Genomic DNA, 19,378 nt, shown 5'->3' with positions numbered 1-19,378 from the left:
GGCAGCCCGTGAGAAAGAGTTAGAGGTGGGAGACAGCTGCGGGTACCAGGCGGCATGCAGTTAGCCAAGCAAGACTGGACGGACATCTGCTGGCTGTCCGGCGCGGCAGCTTGGGGCCAAGAATTGTTGTCTCTGTGCTGGTTGGCGGATCTGGACTGTTGGTTGAGGCGTCTCAGACGGCTCTGGTGACTGCAGCATGACAACAGTCAGCTGTGCAGCCGGATGCGGTTCGAGGATTTGACTGTCTAGAAATTGTCCTTAAAAAGATGGACGCTGGATGATGGTTGGGTGGCACTCCTCCTAGCTTCTTCGCAGGGCTTGTGTCCTTTCAAGGCAGACGGCCCAAAGCTCAGGAGGTTGTTAGCTGGCAATGGCCTTGTCCTTTGGCCAGAGACTCTCCGGCACTACACACCTAGGAAGCTTGCTGTCAGAACCTAGCAGGGCACGCTGTGTGCTGGCTGGGTACCGGTTCTGGAGCTGCTGAACGGGTCCTCTGTTCCCTGGGAGATGTTTTGAGGAAGAATCTTGCTTCCTTTTTTGCAACTCCTGGCCTTCCTTCACTGGCAGTAGATGTGAGGTAGACTGCACCTTCAGCTCTGGTCCAAATGAGTCCTCCTTCTTACTCCTTGCAAAGTCTTCAGATGATCTTATCAGTGAGGGACTCAGCCCTTTTTTAAAGCCAAATGGGGACCAGGGATTGGTGTAGACCAAGCCTATTTTAAATGAGCCAATCCTGGGTCTCCTCCAACAATCTTCAGGGATGCTTCAGGTCAGAACCAGGGTGCTTGGCAATAGACAGGGGAAGGATGACAACATATACTTATAAGTCCCACCCATCTTCCTGTCTGATGTACATCAAAAGGTCTCCCTAATTAACTGAGTCCTATGCAGTGCTTGATCACAACATGGGCCTCCTTTGAAGTAGGGGGTTGCAGGCAGACTTTCGTCTCATACAATTCACATACTTCTCTGCTCTGAAAAGAGTGATTCCAGACAGGACATTCACTGCTCTTTCATACCAAGGAGGGGTGTTAGTACCAAGATGACACATTGCATTACAAAGAGGTATTGGCGTCTGGTCTCCATCGTCACTTCCTGCACCCACGTCTTCCCTGAGGCCTGCCAATTAACACTCTTCAGTATTTGCCACCACCAGCAAGGTTTGACAATGGAGAAGCAAATCCATGGGCCCTTGAAATTCTAATCAGGCTGCCCATGGCCAAAGGCTTTTGATGTACTCACGGCTGTCAGGTGTCAGCTACACGTGACAGGGAGGGCAGTGCTGGTAAGCTGTGTCCTCCCAGAGTACATGACTATTATTCTGCTGTGCAGTGAGCAAATGTGTGCAGGAATGGCCCCATCATTCTATCTTTTAAACAAACAAAAAAACATAGGCAAGCACACTCATTCCCGTGGGGATGGTCAAATTCCTCACAGGGGAGAGTGCCGGTCTGCATGAAATGCCAAGTGCTAGGGTGGGAAGGGAAATGCAGGATAAAGAGGAGAGAGTGCAAGTGAAAAGGAGGTGGAGGAGGGGGGAAGAGGACCACAGGGGCTAGGCGAGTGCTAAGGGGAGAACAGGAGGGCGCAAGTGTCAGGGATTGCATTGGGTGCAGGTGGTGATTGTCCACATGCTAAGTGCGAGGAGGGGGTGGACTGGGTGGGGAGCCTAGTGCCCTGTAAAGCTCAGAGGAAACCAGGCAGCCAGTCATTGCGGCTAAAAGGGGTGTTAGCAGGAGAGGTGAGAGGGAAGGAAGAAGAGAAGAGGAGGATCTTGAGAAGCTTCTGGAACCTCAGGAGATCCGGCTCAAGCCAGAGAGAGCCAGGGAGGCCGTTCCAGAGGGAGGCTCTTGCGGGGAAGAGAGATCTGGCCCCCATTCTCTGTTTAGAAAAGCATTGGATATGCAGAGAGGTAGAGATGGAAGACCGGAGAAAAGGGAAATTCCTGTTTGGACCTGTTTGTACCGGGGGGACCCAGGGCTCCAAACCCCTGCTCAGACAACAGGTAATCATGCACCAACATGTGTTTTCTCCCTCCGTCCCCACAGGCCATCCCCACCATCAACAATATTGTCCCTTCTCTAAGGCATGGACTCCATGATGCAGCTACCTACTCGGCCTTCTCCACCCCTCAGCCTCACACAGCACACCAAAGACCCAATGCATGAGAAAGGTAACATCCTTGGCCTAATAATCAGCGCACTTCCTTCCCTCCACTACATCTCTCCTCTCCCGCTTGACTGGTTTGACCACCTGGCCAAGCCTTTCAACATCCTGCACACCACCACAGTCAAACACGGCCAACATAAACCCAAAAGAGAAACCTTGAGGTTCTTCAAGAACTCTCCAGTGGAAGCCGTCACAGAAGACCTTGCCAACCTACACCTCACATGAACCAAACACCCCTAACCAAACTGTGACTCTCTACTGGAAGCACTCAACGCCATTCCCTCAGGCTCAGTCGACTGACACGCACCTCTGAATCAATGCACTTGCAAACAAAAACCATCAGCACCCGGGAACATGCAAGAACTCAACCTCAGCAAAAGAGTCATTAGGAAACAAGAGAAAACCCGGTGCTGCTCGCGGACCTCTTACTACATGGCACTCCTCAAGGAACTCTGTGCAACCTGCAGACAACTAATCAACACAGCCAAGGCCTCCTACTATCAGAACACCATAGCAGAAGCCGACAACAAAAAACAGAGCACTTTCAAAGTGGTCAAGCACTGCCTAAACCTGCTACTCGACTCTGCCATACCACACTCCATCGAAGTAAGTAATGCTTACAAGTGTCAGCATGGAAGTGTCTGCCTTCTCCAACACAGTCCGATCCTGTGATGTTGCCTGCTGCCTCAGTTCTGCTTTTTGCTTCTCCCATTCTGCTTCTCTCTTCTCCGACTGACTTTTGAATGAGTATACCACTTTTAACTTACCCGCTCCCCTAACTTCACTGCAACAATTAGTCTGCATTCAACCTGGTGTTTCATTGAATCCACATTAACTCCTTCCTCTTCTCAGCTTTGTGGGTGTTGGAGTCCATAGGATTTCTTGGTCTTTTAAAATGTTTTGTTTTATATCTTTGTTTGAAACAAAAACATAAGAGAAAGAAGATGTTAGGTGTGTGTTATGTGTTTATGAAGTGTGCACGGTTCGGGCCAGGATGACAATATGCCATCAGCAATTTAGGTGTCATAGGTCTTTCATCAAAAGGATTGGGACAATGCCCTCCTTGAAGGCCTCCTGTCATACTCTCTTGCGCCCCTGATAAGTGACCTACACTCGGCCGCACGCCTCATCAAGGGTCTATGCAGATAGAACCAGATCACCCCAGCCCTCAATGTACTTCATTGGCTCCCACTACACGGAAGAATCACCGTCAAGTCTTGCTGCATCTTCTATATAAGGCAGACGCCCTCAAGTTACCCAGCTACCTTGCGGAGAAACTCAGCATCTCCAGCTGACAACGCACCATCAGAAGCCAGGACACGTGCAGCCTTGAAATATGCCACTGCAAAAAATAAAGGACCAGAATACAAGCCTTCTCTGCCAATGCCCCAAGACTATGGAACCTCCTATGGTCAGTATCAGAGTTGCCCCCACGCTCCTACAATACAGAAAATAACTCAAGACCCACCTCTTCAAGGAGTCTCTCCTCCTAAACACCTAGATCACCACGTCACCCCCTGCGCCACCTGGCGCAATAGACGCTGTCCGCCCCTCTTCTTGCCACCACCCTGTACAGCTGTACACCCCCTCTATATCCTACCCCCTGTTGTATATCTGTTCTGTTGTTACCCTGGAAAAGCCCTCTGTTATGCATCTGTAGGGTTGAATACCTCTGTAAAGCGCTCTGTTGTTTCTCGAAGCTGGGTCTGCTCTCAATGAATGATAAAAAATAATAATAATTGTTAATTCCCCTTGAATTCCAAACCAGTATTGAATGTGTTTGTTTGCTTTGAACGGTCAGACTCTGTGATACACCACGTGAAATGAATTATAATACTCCAATCCAGACTATGACTATTGAGGTAACGCATTAACCCTTCCTGCTGAGGTCTGTTGTAACAGCCCATTCCCACGGGGCCCTCATAGCTGACTTCTTAAGATGTATTATTGTAGATATTGTGTACGATGATAAAATAATACGAAGATTGATTTCAGTAGAAAAATAATTATGCGTTTTAATATAAATAATAATGGTATTTTTTGTATTATAATTAATGTCGCTATTATTATGCAGACTAATAACAATGTATTATGCCTAGTATAAGGATTACTATTAAACCACTATATCGATTATCACCTGTAATTATAATAAAACTAGCCTTGATAATATTCCTAATGCTTATTAAAGTAGTGGCTGCAGCAACAGTATTCATATTGTCGACAACACGAATATTAAAAGGGACCCCTTATTCCAGAGACAGCACTCCTGGCTCATGTCGTCTGGTGCCTGCGTTTCTTTCCAGTGTTCTGCCTCTATTCCAGGCTTCTGCGTGCCCCCCAGCCCCCACCTGTACCCAGTCTGCAGAAGCAGGCCTGCTGCACTCATGCCCACAGCAGGCCGCGATGCCGGCATCCGCAGAACAAAGGGGCCCGGGCTCCTGAATGCGATTACCACTCCAATGACATCGCCCCTGGGACCGCGGGCCTTGTTCTGCATTCAGATCCGGCCAGATTTGGGGGACAAAGCCTCGTGTAAGCCTACAGACCACCGATTAGATCCGCTGGTCGGGCGCTCGGGTCCCTCCCCGAGAAACCTAATTAATTCTCCGCTGCTCTCGCAGAACAATGCGCTGAGGAGCGTGATAGTCGCCCTGCATGGCCCGCCATCCACAATTAAAATAAAGCAAAGCGCAGACACAACTTTATTATATATATATATATATTTATGGATATACTGGAGGAACAACGCTCTTTTGATCACTAACGAACGTACAATAGATAAGGAATCAGATTTGACAGAAATTGGTGAGATTCTTACAATGGGGTGAGTTCGAGTGACATCTCACCAGGTTGTAGAGGGGAGTAAATGGAACAGTCGTCAGGGACAATACATTGATGGACTTAGATATATTTAAGGACAGCCATCATTGGACATTTTTAAGAGCTGGTAGGAGGTGCGGACAGCTGTGCCCGAGATGTGGTCATGATGGGTGAAGGGCTAGAGTGGAGGCAGAGAAAGTGAGGGACAGGGGCGGGTGAGAGACGAGGGAATATTTTTACCTAGAAGGTCGATGAGAGGTAGGTTAACTCTGAGGCAAATAGCTAGGCTTTTAGTTTGGTTTTGAGCAAATCCGTGTGGACTTTATCTCAGATGTCCCAGGGAAGAGAATTCCATGTAAGTGGAGCCAGAAGAGAACAAAACTAAAAGGTGCTCGTCAGGACGTCATCTACAAAGTGGTTCTTGTCCTCCGACCAAAACCTGTGATTTGTAATGTGACGAATCTAGCAACATAGTCACTGATCCTCTGGAAGAAAGCTTCTCCAACGTGGCCAGGGAAAGGCAGAAGCTGCCTGACTCTGACCGTGGGGGCGGCTATCTGCGGGAGAACCACATAGGAGAGGAGAAACTGCAGGGAGGCACGAGAATACTACACTTACACAACCCTTCAGCGGAAACTCCTGGAAGGTTTATTGCAATGTAGATGCTGAATTTGCAGGCTTTCTCAGCCAACATTATGCACCTCTCCCCCGTATTCTAGTAATGAGATGAGGACGAGGGATCGAGTAATGAGGATGACCAAACATGGCAAAGCCATACCATGTTCTAGTTAGTGGAAAACGCTAAATGAGAGCAGGACACACAAAATGAAGACCGCGGAGCGAGCGGCGAGAAAGAGATGGAGCCTTCAAATGCCTCCTATTTTTCTGATGCTATTTAGGGACACCAAAGGCGAGAAGAGTGCAGAACGCAGTACAGAGGCTGATGGATATGGGGTGCAGTGAAGCCAAGCCGAGAGAAGTTCACTGCTTCCCTATCACGGGCTGCAGGAGCTGCCAAACATAGAAGGAGGCCAAGCTAGGATGTAGCGGCTCACAGGACGCAATGCCAGTCCGCGGGCTGGAAGCAGAGAGGACGGAGCAACGTGATGAACGCCGGAGACACAGAGGAAGACTAGTAAACCCAGCGAGAGTACATGGGTTACCGGGGCGCTTCAGGGTAAATACCACATACCGTACTCCACCCAAAAGAGTGCCCAAAGTATAATTGACACCAATATGAACATTGTGAAACGCCGGTTATAGGTCAAAGGATCGAATCAAAAGGATCGAAATACAATAGGGTCGAATCAAAAGGCCCGAAAACAAAAGGGTCGATTTTTTTGTTTTTGGGGGGTCCCCCCAAACCCACTTTTTTATCCTAAACGGAAACCCCAAAAAAGATATATATTTTTTTTAAAAAATGTACCCTGTTGTTTTAGGTCCTATTGACTCGACCCTATGGCATTCGATCCTTTTGGATTTGAACCTTTGACCGGACACCTGAAACTCCTAAGTTAAGGCAGTAGGAGTGATATGAACATTGTGAAACGCCTAAGTAAAGGCAGTAGGAGGGATACGAACATTGTGAAATGCCTAAGTAAAGGCAGTAGGAGTGATACGAACATTGTGGAATGCCTAAGCTAAGGCAGTAGGAGTGATACGAACATTGTGGAATGCCTAAGTAAAGGCAGTAGGAGTCATACGAACATTGTGGAAAGCCTAAGTAAAGGCAGTAGGAGTGATACGAACATTGTGGAATGCCTAAATGAAGACAGTAGGAGTGATACGAACATTGTGGAAAGCCTAAGTAAAGGCAGTAGGAGTGATATGAACATTGTGAAACGCCTAAGTCAAGACAGTAGGAGTGATACGAACATTGTGGAAAGCCTAAGTAAAGGCAGTAGGAGTGATATGAACATTGTGAAACGCCTAAGTAAAGGCAGTAGGAGTGATATGAACATTGTGAAACGCCTAAGTAAAGGCAGTAGGAGTGATACGAACATTGTGGAAAGGTAAGTAAAGGCTGTAGAAGTGATACAGAAACAAACACTGAGTAAAGACAATGCATTAATACGAAGAGTGTGAAGGTAGGGTCAGTCACTCAGTACTGGAGAAGTATTGTTTCAAGGAAACCAAAGAGTGTGAAAAAAGATTTTAAAAAAGCCCTGGCAGGATAGTGAACCCGGCAAACACTGAGTCTTGGACTCACACCCAAGCAAGAAAGCGATAACACCCTAGCAGGAGAGTAAACGAGGGGTGAAAGGAGAAAAAGAGAAATGAAAGGAAATGTGAAAGGAGACAATGGTTAAACCCCACCCCCCTGAAAATATAGAACAGTAAACAAAAGGGAAGATGAATACACCTTATTTAGTATAAAATACTTAAGGAGAATACCAGGGAGAGAAAAAGGAATAAGAAAGTCCAGGCGTCAAAACGCCTCTGTGGAATCGTGAAATAGTGTTTGCAAGAGAATGACGTGCTTTGAGTAATTTCAAGGAAGAGCTTTCCTCCTTGAGTAACTGGAATAAAGTAATATTAATAGCACTAGAAGAAATCTAGGGGAAGAGGCAACCGCTTTCCTAGCGAAACATTATTTCTTTTTTTACTGCAATTTAGAAATGTTTGCTTGGAACTTAAAGGGAAAGCTTTACGTCTATAGTTTATAGGAGTCCCCATTTTCACTGTATCCTTTTTTTACTGTGCAACGGTCAGTTCAGGGTTTTGGACACAGGGCGGATTAGGCTTTATTTGTTTAACATCCTGACACAGACGTTCCTTAGTTTGGTTGAGGCAGGGAAACCCCTAGTAGAATATTAGGGATTGATGGGATTTCCTAAAATAAAAGTGTATGACCAACCCTTAACTTGCCACTCTGGCTAAGGCTTACTATTGCACCCTTACACTAAGTAACAAAGGGGGGCGCCTTTCTGAGACCTGGTTAGGAGGGCATCATGCAGGTTCTCTGTTACTTTCATGGTTCCAATTAATCACCAAATGTCGTATGTAAACAAAATAGAAGTGTCCTTTTGTCTTTCTCAAACCCCCATGCACCTCCATCCAGTCCATGAAAAAAGGTACACGTTTCTTTCCTGCAGGTAGGACTTGGTTTCATATATATTGTGGTTGTTAAAGAGTTTGTTTTGTCTGCCCCCTTCAGGATTCTTCCATTCTCTGAAGGGATAACTCTGCAGATTCAGATTCAAATAACTGGGGTTGGGTTTCTAGCCACAGTCTGTGGCATTGGTTATTTGGCTGGTTCCTTCCTTTGTCCCCCAGCCATGTGTGGCTACATCCTTTACATACCCCCTCTTGGGATTTTCCGTGCTCTTCACGCTTCCCATTATCAGAGTCTAAGCTTCTCGTTGGCCTCTTTTGGAGATTCCTTTATCGCCCACTTTCTAGTAATCCTGTCTTCTATTTGGGATTTGTGAACCCCTTCGTTGGAGTCTATTTTCTCTTCTTCTCCTGTGGCCCACGAGCTACTTGAGTATCTTCATTAGTCAGAGTCTCTCGCGTAGTGCTCTGCTGCTCGACCGCCCTCCCCCCCTCCTTGTTGCACACTGCGTACCTGTTGCTCCTTGCACATTCTCCTTCCCCTTGGGAGGCGGTTGCTCCACCAGTGGAAGTAAATTCCTGGACTGGACGCGGGTCCCTGGTTTCATGCTGTGGCTGCCTTCTCTGCAGCTACTTTCTCTCCGGTACTTTGGTTTGCCATGTTGGTCGCGGTTTGTTTCTAGCCAAAAGAGACCTCTGAGCCGTGGTCTTCTGGCACAGGCTGACATCCTAGAATGTAGCGGTTGTGGTCCTACCTTCAGACTGCATCCGCTCTGCTTGGCTTCCTCTGGGTTCGCTTGATGCACGCCAGCTCCTTTCTCTTCCCATTAATGTCTGTGTGTGCCGGTCTCATGAAGGCACTCCAGTCCATTGGTCCTGGGGCTTCTTCTTTAAGGAGAGTTGAGCAGCCTAGCCAATCATGTGTGAGTGTTTTGTTACATGAATACATCATCTGTTCTCATGAATGCAGAAAGTACAAAGTTGGGGTTAAGGGAGATGTTGCAACCTTGTTTGACTGGGAGTCATTGTCCCCTAAGGGGGGTGTCGCCCCATTTCCTTGCCCTGTCCCTTAGCAAAGAATTTGCATATCGGGCTCACCTTAGTTCCAAAGGGAGTGGTGCCCCCGTGGGGCGTAGGGAGAAGTTCCCTGGATTCATCATAGCTTGACTTTAAACAAGTGGCCCCCTAGGAATCAATGACTGAGCGCACCCCTGCCCTGACTCTGCCCGCTCATACACCCCCCATGCTGTGTCATCAGTCTTTAGAAACACACACACACAAATCCTGATTGCCCACACCTGACTCCACAATACACACTAATGTCTCTAGCGTTCACGCTGCACACTCCAAGATCCACAAAATAGACTCTCACTGCTGACTCCAAAACTCACATTCCAGACTCCACGCTACACGCGTATTAAACTTGACGTCACACTCCTAACTTCAGACTTTTCATTCCTGATTTGTATAAGTGCACACCAAGCTGTGGACTGCACTCTCATCGTAATTCCTGATTTTGTGACTGAGTTAATCTGACCTCACATTCCTGACGTCTTGCTCCACACTAGTGACCCCATGACCCTAAAGCCACTCCCTTAGCTTCACACTCCATGTTCCACGCGTCAAGCACCTGGCTTCATTAACCCTAACCCACATGCCCACATTTATACTGGAGGCATTTGACGTTAAATAACACAGATTTGCGTTCACACGCTAGACTCCATAATGTAGTCTTTGAAATCCACACCGTAGACTCTCCAAACTCCTGACACAATCCTCCCATATGTTGTGTTGTGTTATGTTAAGAGTTTTGTTACACTGTCCAAGTCACTCTGATCTCAGAGGGACTAGAAAGGGGCAGAGGCCTATAGGGGGAAGGGTTAAACACATATGAAAGACATGTACATGTAAGAAATGACTCCATATGCCTGACCCAATGTCAAACCCCTTACTGCAGATTAATGACCTCATAAAACGAAATCTTAACTTGTGTTTGGACTGAACACTCCACAATCCCAATTTAATATCCCTGCTACATATTCTGCTCACTCTACTTTGAACCCTTGCTTTCAAACTCCACATACCTGATTCCAAGTCCCACACTCCTAACTACACATGTCCTACTCCACATTCCGAACTCCACATTCCTCACTGTGGACCCTTCACTCAATATTAGTTCATATAGACTCCATACGCCCGACTTCATAACCTTTAATAAACATAGAGATAACACCAGCAAAATGATGGTTAGTTACAAAAGGCTTGAAAAGAACACTTTCATATGAAATGTCATTTAAACCATGTCTTACATACCACAGCGCCACCCAGTAACTACCACTGCAAATTCACCTCCAATTCAGAGCCACATCGACAATGCAGTGTGGATATGCAAATTAGCCCTACTTCAAGCCTTTTGCTCCAGACAATGTCTTACAGGGCAACGCTATTTTATAGGCTGCAGATGGCGCAGTGGCATGTGTGATCTTCACGTGCAATTCCACTGGTGGCTTGTCGGCTGCCGTGATCTCGGTGACAGACCACGTCCAACCATGCTCATCTTTGTGATTTATTTCTGATGATATTTGAAGCAAATACTTGTGTCCTCTTTCAAGTTAAACTAGCTTATCCTCAGAGTTCATGTGCCAGTGTTGGCCACCTTCCAGACCATCCACCTTCATGAATTTGGGGCTCTGTGGTGGGGCCTAAAGGCTGTGATCAAGTCAGGGAACTGATCAATGTTTACTTCTCTTCCAGCTGCAGTTGCCAGCACACCTATCCCTTCCAGCCCTTCTTGCTTCTGCCTTCCATGCTTCTGGGAAGATTGTCGCTCCTTCCCGGGCCAGTCGGCCATGGCCTAGTTACCTTCCCAACACACCCTGAACACGTGTTTGGAAGGTGACAGGGTATGTGGCAGCCAACGTCCATTCCTGTGCGATATCGGAGACTCCAAAGCCTGGCAGAAAGGACACCACATTGTGCACAGTCACCAAAACTGCATTTGCTGCTATTGGGTGTACAAGTTCTGGGGTTGACTTTCCTCCTCTTGGACAGCTGGGAATCAAATAAGCAGAAAAGGCCATGTGGAGAAACCTGCAAAGTCAGAGAACGCTGGGAGCAATACGCTGGAAAGAAAAGTCTCAGTGTTGCGTGTGTTGCCGAAAGAATAGATGCTAGGCCCTGAAGAACCTTCGCATATGGAAACCGAGGCACAGTCACCATATACTAGTGATACGACAGACACAAGGTTTGATTTCCAAGTACTAGGGTTTATTGCAAATAATATGCTCAGTCGGCCGACTGGGTCTAACGTCTCACAACGTGTGTCACCCAGACCCCGTGAGACGCAAGAGTGCAAGCATCATCTAAAACAGTTACATATCTTCAAAATAACAGCCCTCAAAGCACATCAGAACCGCCCATAATGTATCTTCTTGAGCTAGAGTTCGGGGATTGACAATTATGACAAATATGACACATTATGACAAGTCTTTTATACATCACAACAGTTGCAGACATAGTTCTTTGTTATTAGGAACACAAAGCACTTGTTCATCTAGGATATTGTGTTTGCGAGAAAGACACATTCCAAAGCACGTTATCTACCCATTTCTATTTGTGAACTAGGGATCAGCATGTTCTAAGGAAGATCCACGAAGGAGGACCACTGATATTTGGCGTTGGCATGGGCTACGTGAAACTATGACGAACGGCGCCTGTGCTCAGCCCGAGCTTCCACGTGTCAAAATCGACATTAGAGGCAGAAACATGAATATCTTGTGCTGATGTACAAAACATACCCAAGCACAAAATGGTAAGGACTAGTAAGGATGATTTACCCAAATGGGAGCGGCGACGGCCGAAATTCTCAAGTGTTGTGCCATGTGGCGGCTGTCGGAATGACGCTATTTGTGGAATGTTGGGCCAAAAAACGTGTGTTCCATGCGACTGCACGTACTGCGTCAAAGCGTGCCTGCACATGTGCTCCACAATTTGGAATGTTTACAAACAAAGGCAAGCATCTTGATAAATGGGTTTGTGTGGCCCAATAGTTAATCAAGCTTTTATCTAGTCATAGCAAATCAATGCAACCATAAACGTAATATTATTAAAATGTAGAGAACATCCCGGGCGATACCGGGGATGTCTATGTGGATAAAGTGGCTTCCGCATTCCGTAGTCTACGACGTGTACAAGTTGCCATGAGACTAATGGATAGTGACATTTAAAATGTCAATATTGGCCTAGTTAGCAGACATGGGCTTGGCAAGCTCAAGATTGGAGCAATTGGAGAAATAGCATGTGCATTCCCATAAAATGGGGTGGCAAGTTGCACAACTTGACCAAAGTGGGCTATAAACGTTGATAAACGGTGTTGTGTGAGCGGTAGAATATTGATTTGGAAAGGATGGAGGATTAAATACGTAAAGAGTGCATGGTAATTCAGGGCGTTTCTTCTTACCACTGGAATAAAGGTTGTACAGTTACTAATATTCACATAATCAGTTGAGATAAGTCTTAACCTCGTTATCATCTACCAGTATTGCTATGGTCATATAAGTGGTTCTACCATAGGTCGTATCGGTAACAAAAGACAGAGCAGTGTCAGCCACATGATTACATACACACTATACCAGCAATACTGGTAGATGATAACACTCTAACCAACTACAAAAAATCCATCCTTAATTATAAAAAACTCATCACAGAAGCTAAGGCCACACATTATAACGCAAGTATAGTGAATGCTCAATCCAACACTGGGGAGCTTTTCAAAATCTTAGCGGAGTTCCAAAGTCAGCCCCCAACCATTAATAATATCATTAAGGACAATAAATGGTGTCAGGGCATACATGATGCCTTTCTACTCAAGATTGATTCTCACAAAGAAAAAATAAATAGAGCTCTGGGCAATGTAACATCCCCGCAAATCCCCATAGACACCGTTCTGCCCAATACCTGCGAAAACAACATCCCTCAATTCTCCTTCACACACTACTCCGAGGATGAAGTACTCAAAATCATAAAGGACCTTAAAGACACGTCCTGTCCTGCTGACGACTGCCCCATAAGCACTCTTAAGGAGTCCTTAGAAACTCTGGTTCCATGGATTACCAAACTGGTCAATCTCTCTTTTGATGAGGGCCTGGTACCGGAACTGCTAACATCAGCGTGGATCACACCTTTATTGAAAAAGGAAAATCTTGATCCAGCGAACAACGACAATTACAGGCCCATTACCAATGTGCCATATGTTCTCAAGATAATTGACAAACTTGCCTATTTACAGTTACAAGCCCATGTCGAAAAATATAACATCTTGGGTACCCATCAGTCGGGCTATAGGGCTCGTCACGGGACTGAAACAGCAATGCTAGATCTTAAATCTACCTTAGCTAGCATAGCTGATAACAATCAAGCTGCTTTGCTCATGTTATTAGACCTCTCCGCAGCCTTCGACCTAGTTGATCACAGCTTACTGGTGTCAAGGCTCGGGGAGGTTGCCAACTGCTCCGTAATTGCATCCAGATAGATTGCTTCCTTTCTGGGTCCCAGAATGGTGAGGGTCTGTGTTGGCGATAATCAATCTTCTCCAATATCTCAGACATGCGGAGTTCCTCAGGGCTCCTGCCTATCGCCTCTGCTTTTCAATCTTTATATTCGTCCCCTTCTTGACCTCTTAAACAAATTAGGAGTGCAATACACGAGCTACGCTGATGACACTCAGGTGGTCATACAGCTAAGTGGCGCCTATAGCAGCGATACAGTAACCATCAATAAAATATAAAAAGCCATACAAGATTGGATGGCCTGCAATTCACTTGCCCTGAACGACAAAAAAACTGAACTCCTCATCGGGGCATCTAAAAACACCCGGGCGAAACTCGACTCCAACTATGCTAGTTTCCATATTGCCGACAATACCATTCTCGTCCAGAAGAAAGTCAAGACCCTAGGCGTCGTTCTTGACGAAGAACTTTCTATGAAGTGCCATGTCTCCAGCATTAAATCTAGCTGCGGTCTTATAAATAAAAGAATAGGCTATATTCGACCATTCATCTCGGAAGAAAACTGTGCCCTTCTGTCCACTGCACTGATCAATTCTAGATTGGATTATTGCAACAGCCTCCTAGTGGGCACCACAGCCTCCAATATCCAATCATTACAAGTGGCTCAGAACAATGCTGTTCATAATATCTTCAATCAGTCCCGTCGTACACACATTTCCATCTTTAGGAAAAAACTTAATTGGCTTCCCGTTAAACATCAGATAACGCACAAGATATTGACCACGACCCACAAATGCCTCAGCCTCTGTAGCCCCACTTATTTGTCAGCCCGCATTAGCATTAAATCTAACGCGAGGAACCTTCGTTCATCCTCTGCCACTATAATCAAGCATCCAAAATACAGGACAGCCAAATTTGGAGGTACCACTCTTGACGCTCAAGGTCCCCTTCTATGGAACAAACTCCCAGCCCAGATACGGCAGATTCAGGACTACACTGCATTCAAACGTGCTGTAAAAACCCACTACTTCAATCTGGAATAACTCTTTGACACCTCTTTCTTCTTTGCCATGTGTGTTTGTTTGTTTGTTCAGTTTTATGTGCGCCCTGAGGCCTACGGGCATGTTGGCGCATTACAAGAATTAAAATAAATAAATAAATAAATACTATATATTTTTCATTTAGAGAAACACATTCATTTCATGTTCAGTGTTCAAACCATGTATGGTGCCTCTACATTTACATATGACTCTGGAATCCATTTGACGCAGTATGAGTGTCCGATTGCACCCACGTTTATTGGTGGTTGCTTTCTGTAATCCTATGAACTTGATATCTCTCTTGTCAGACAATCACTGCTCCTTCTGACAGGGTTGTGCAAGTGGTAGTCTGGGATCCTGGCTTTTCCGATTGGTCAGGTGTTCTCTAAGGTGGTTCTCAGCTGTCTAATGGTGTTACCAATGTAGATCTTTTTGCAAATGCACATGACAGCATAGACCACGTATGTGGTCTTGCAGTTGATGAGGTTTTTAATAGCAATCTCCCCTCCATGATCTGCAGTGAATCTGTCACAGTTGTTATGTTATTGGCACCTGTTGCAGGTGCCACAGCGATAGACGCCAGGTCAAGGTGCTAACCAATTAGCTGTATTCCCTGTTAGATGTGAGTTACTGCTCAAAAACGAGGGGCAGAGCAGGTTTCTAATAGTAGGTGCCCTCATATAAACAAATTTAGGTTTGGGCAAAATGTGATGTTTGTGTCATGCCGCCGTCCTTTGGTGGCCGCTGGCGGTTATGGAAGGCTTGGCGTTGGCGGCGCCATTAGTTGTTCCGTGTGTTTTTTCTTTTCACTTCCTGGTTTGGCGGTCTAGTCTTTTTCTTCTGTGTTACTTTTCCTTCCGCTTCCTGGTTTATCGGTCTAGCCTTTTTTCTTGTTTCCGTATTTAACCACGCCCCTCTCTGGGCTCTGTGCGTTGCAACTTGTTTCTTTCGCTTTGTTGCCGTGCTACTGTGTTTCCAGTACTTCCTCTATTACCTAGTTGACTCAATAACTATAGCAGAGATTCTTTCTTCTGCTTCTTCCCTTCCTTTTTTTGCCTGTTTACTCCATTCTATTGATTTCCCGTGCCTTTCGGGGCTCCTCTATTCCTTCCTGTTTTCCGGATCTCGTTCCGGTATCTGGCAGTGGCGTGTTTTCCTCCATCCCGGGTTCCCCGGGCTTCTCATGCTACAACTCCAAAGACTACAGCTTTACAGCTTCGGAAAGACTTTCCTGCCTTTCACCTGCACTCCGGACTCTCCAGTCAACTCCTCCAGCACGCATTTGTTATCAACAACATCCGGCGAGAGGTTTTTTTTAAGCGGCTGCTTTTTTCCTCTCTTCCTGGCATCTTCGGGACGGGGCCGGCTGTTTTCCTGTTTATCAGGGAATCAGGGTGGCTTCTTCCCGCGGACGACCTTATCTCTTCACAAAGAAGAAAAGACCAAGAGGCAAGTCCTACAGACGAGGGAATCTTCTGGAAGAAACAGGTGAGGAGAAAGGGGAGGAGGACATAGACTTATCTGATTTGGAGGAATCTCCGTTATATCCCAGCACTTGTGACAGTTTGCAACGCCAAGAAGAGAGCACAATGTCTATCCCGGAACAGGTCCAAGAATTGCTCGCTGCAATGCAGAATGTGACGTTAGAATTACAGGCTGTGAAAGCCGAAAACACTGCTTTGAGGCAGCGTGTCGATCACTTCGAACAGTCCCGGAGTGATTTGCCTCCCATGCCCTTAGCCTGCGGTAAATACGATGGCTCTCCGGCTAGTTTCAAAGAGTTCATGGAGGCATGCATAATCTATTTCACTTTCAGACCACAAGCTTATGCCTCAGACTCAGCCCGTATAGGTTTTCTAATTTCTAACCTTACGGGTAACGCCCTTTCTTGGGCTACCCCTCTGGTGACCGGTGCCAGCCCTTTACTCCAAGATTATGCCGGTTTCACCGCCCAATTCAAAACGGCTTTTGAAAGACAAGAGTCTGCGGCAGTCGCCAGCGAACAGCTACTGGATATCCGACAAGGAAGTACGGATCTGCTGACATACATCTCCCGTTTTAAACGGGTGGCTGCTGACGCAGGCTGGCAAGAGAACGCTCAGTACACCATCTTTCGGAGAGGATTAAGGGAGGAACTCAAAGATGAATTAGCAAGGGTTAACCGACCAGCTACTTTAACCGATCTGTGGTCTACTGTTATTCAACTGGACTACCGCATCTCTGAACGACGGTCCGAACGTCGTAAACAACGTGGATTTCCTGCTACACTTGATCCTGGATTACCCCCCCCCTTCTTCCACCTGTATGTCAAAAGAGGAACCAATGCAGATTGGAACTACCCGAGGGCCACTCACCCCGGAAGAAAGAAGAAGACGCAGAGATAACAACCTGTGTATGTATTGTGGATCCAATCAACATATACTTAGAGACTGTCCTAACGTACCTCCCAGACGTTCGGGAAACGCCAATCCTCGGAACTAGTTGGGACAAGTTACCGAGGGGGATTACCTGGTCCCTTTGTCTCTTTATCGGTCACACCCACGCCATCCACAGTAGAAGACAACCGTCTGATGGTAGTTGGAGTGGAGTTAAGCCTCTCTCAGCAGTCCTATGAGGTTTTGGCACTGCTGGACTGTGGTGCTGCCGGTTGCTTTATGGATTTGGTTTGGGCGGAAAAGGTTGGCATTCACCGTTTGCAAAAGGACGAGGATCAAAAGGTGGAGGGCGTAGACGGCAGACCACTCAGCTCGGGCCTTATCACTCATACTACACCTCCTATGCAGATGAAAATCCTACATCACAACGAGACCATTCAATTTGACCTCATCCGTGCTGCACATTTCCCATTGATCCTGGGAGTCTCGTGGCTTCGGAAGCATAACCCGACCATAGATTGGACAAAGAATCAACTGTCCTTTACATCAGCCTTTTGTCGTAGTTCATGTTCCCCACAGACCCAACATACTACGGTTCATGTTTGTCCGGAATTAGACTCTAGTTCAGAGGCACTTAAGGTAAACAGTATTCCCAGAGAATATCTCCGCTACCAGGAGGTATTTACGGACGATGGTCCTCAGAAATTACCACCTCATAGACCAGAGGACTGTCAGATCGTTCTCCAGCCCAATGCTGTTGTACCTTTTGGAAGGATGTTTTCTCTTTCTCTTAAGGAAAAGAAAGCACTTAAAGAATACCTGGATGCAAATACACATCATGGCCTGATCCGACCTTCGTTTTCTCCTGCTGGGGCTTCGCTTTTCTTTGTTCCAAAGAAAGGTTCCGATGAACTTCGCCCTTGCATTGACTATAGGGGTCTTAACCAAGTTACTCTCAGAGATAGGTATCCCATGCCACTTATCGGAGACATCCTAGAAGCTGTTCAAGGGGCGAAGATCTTCTCTAAGATCGATTTAAGAAGAGCCTACCACCTTTTGAGGATACGATCCGGTGACGAATGGAAGACGGCTTTTCGCACTCCCTTCGGTCACTATGAATATTGTGTTATGCCATTTGGTCTTGTCAATGCTCCATCTGTATTTCAGAGATTCATGGATCGCATTTTCTCCGATCTACTTTTCCATTCTGCTGTCGTCTACCTCGACGACATTTTGGTGTATTCTAAAGACGCTCAACTTCATGCTAAACATCTCCACCAAGTCCTTCAAAGATTGCAAGACAATCTACTCAAGGCCAATGCTGACAAGTGCATTTTTCAAGTCTCCGAGGTCAACTATCTTGGCTTTATCCTGTCTTCAGAAGGTATTCGCATGGATTCCGCTAAGACCGACGCCATCTTGCAATGGCCAACACCCCATACCATCAAAGACGTCCAAAGGTTTTTAGGTCTAGCCAATTTTTATCGCAAATTCATCCAAGGATTCTCGGATCGAGTTCTTCCCATTACAAGGTTGCTAAAGAAGTCATCCATGCCCTTCTCCTGGTCTTCTGAGGCAAACCGGGCTTTCCAACTTCTCAAGAAGGAATTCTGCTCTGCCCCGGTACTTCATCAACCAGATCAGAATCTAAGATTCATTGTGGAGACTGACGCCTCTTCTGCAGCAATTGGAGCAGCTCTCCTACAGGAACATGGGGAGCTAGAACATCCCGTTGCCTACATGTCCAAAACACTGAACGACAGTCAAACACATTATTCGGTGATTGAAAAAGAACTTCTGGCCATGAAATCCGCATGCGAAGAATGGCGACATCTCCTACAGGGAGCTACTCATCCTTTTGAGATCAGAACAGATCATAAAAATCTTAAGATCCTGCAGAAGATGGAATGCGTCAACTCGCGTCAAGCTCGCTGGGCACATTTTTTCTCCCAATATGATTTCGTACTGACTTACTTACCAGGTTCCAAGAACATACTTGCTGATGCCCTTTCCAGAAGACCAGTACCAGACAGGGTTCTGAAGGAATTTCCCAGCCTCATGCTACCAGACGTTAAAGTGATCTGTTCTGTGGATTCGTTTCTGGACAGAGTCCGTGAGGTCACACGGTCCACTAACCCTCTTCCGAAGGATCTATCCATGCAAGGTGGTTTATGTTTTCAACAACAACGACTATTTCTACCAGACAGCATCTCCCGTCAGTCGGCATTAAAATGGTGCCATGATGATCCAACAGCGGGACACAGAGGTGTAAAGAACACCTTGGAGTTGCTTCTTCGCAGGTTCTGGTGGCCTGGGATGGCCAAAGAAGTTACAACCTACGTCGAGTCATGCCCTGTATGTTGTCGATCAAAGTACAGCACTCAAAAGGCAATAGGGCTTCTCCAACAACAGG

The sequence above is a fragment of the Ambystoma mexicanum genome, chromosome 12 (assembly GCF_040938575.1).
Source record: "Ambystoma mexicanum isolate Mex_15411 chromosome 12, UKY_AmexF1_1, whole genome shotgun sequence".
Lineage (NCBI taxonomy): Eukaryota > Metazoa > Chordata > Amphibia > Caudata > Ambystomatidae > Ambystoma > Ambystoma mexicanum.
This window is presented reverse-complemented; position numbering follows the sequence as displayed.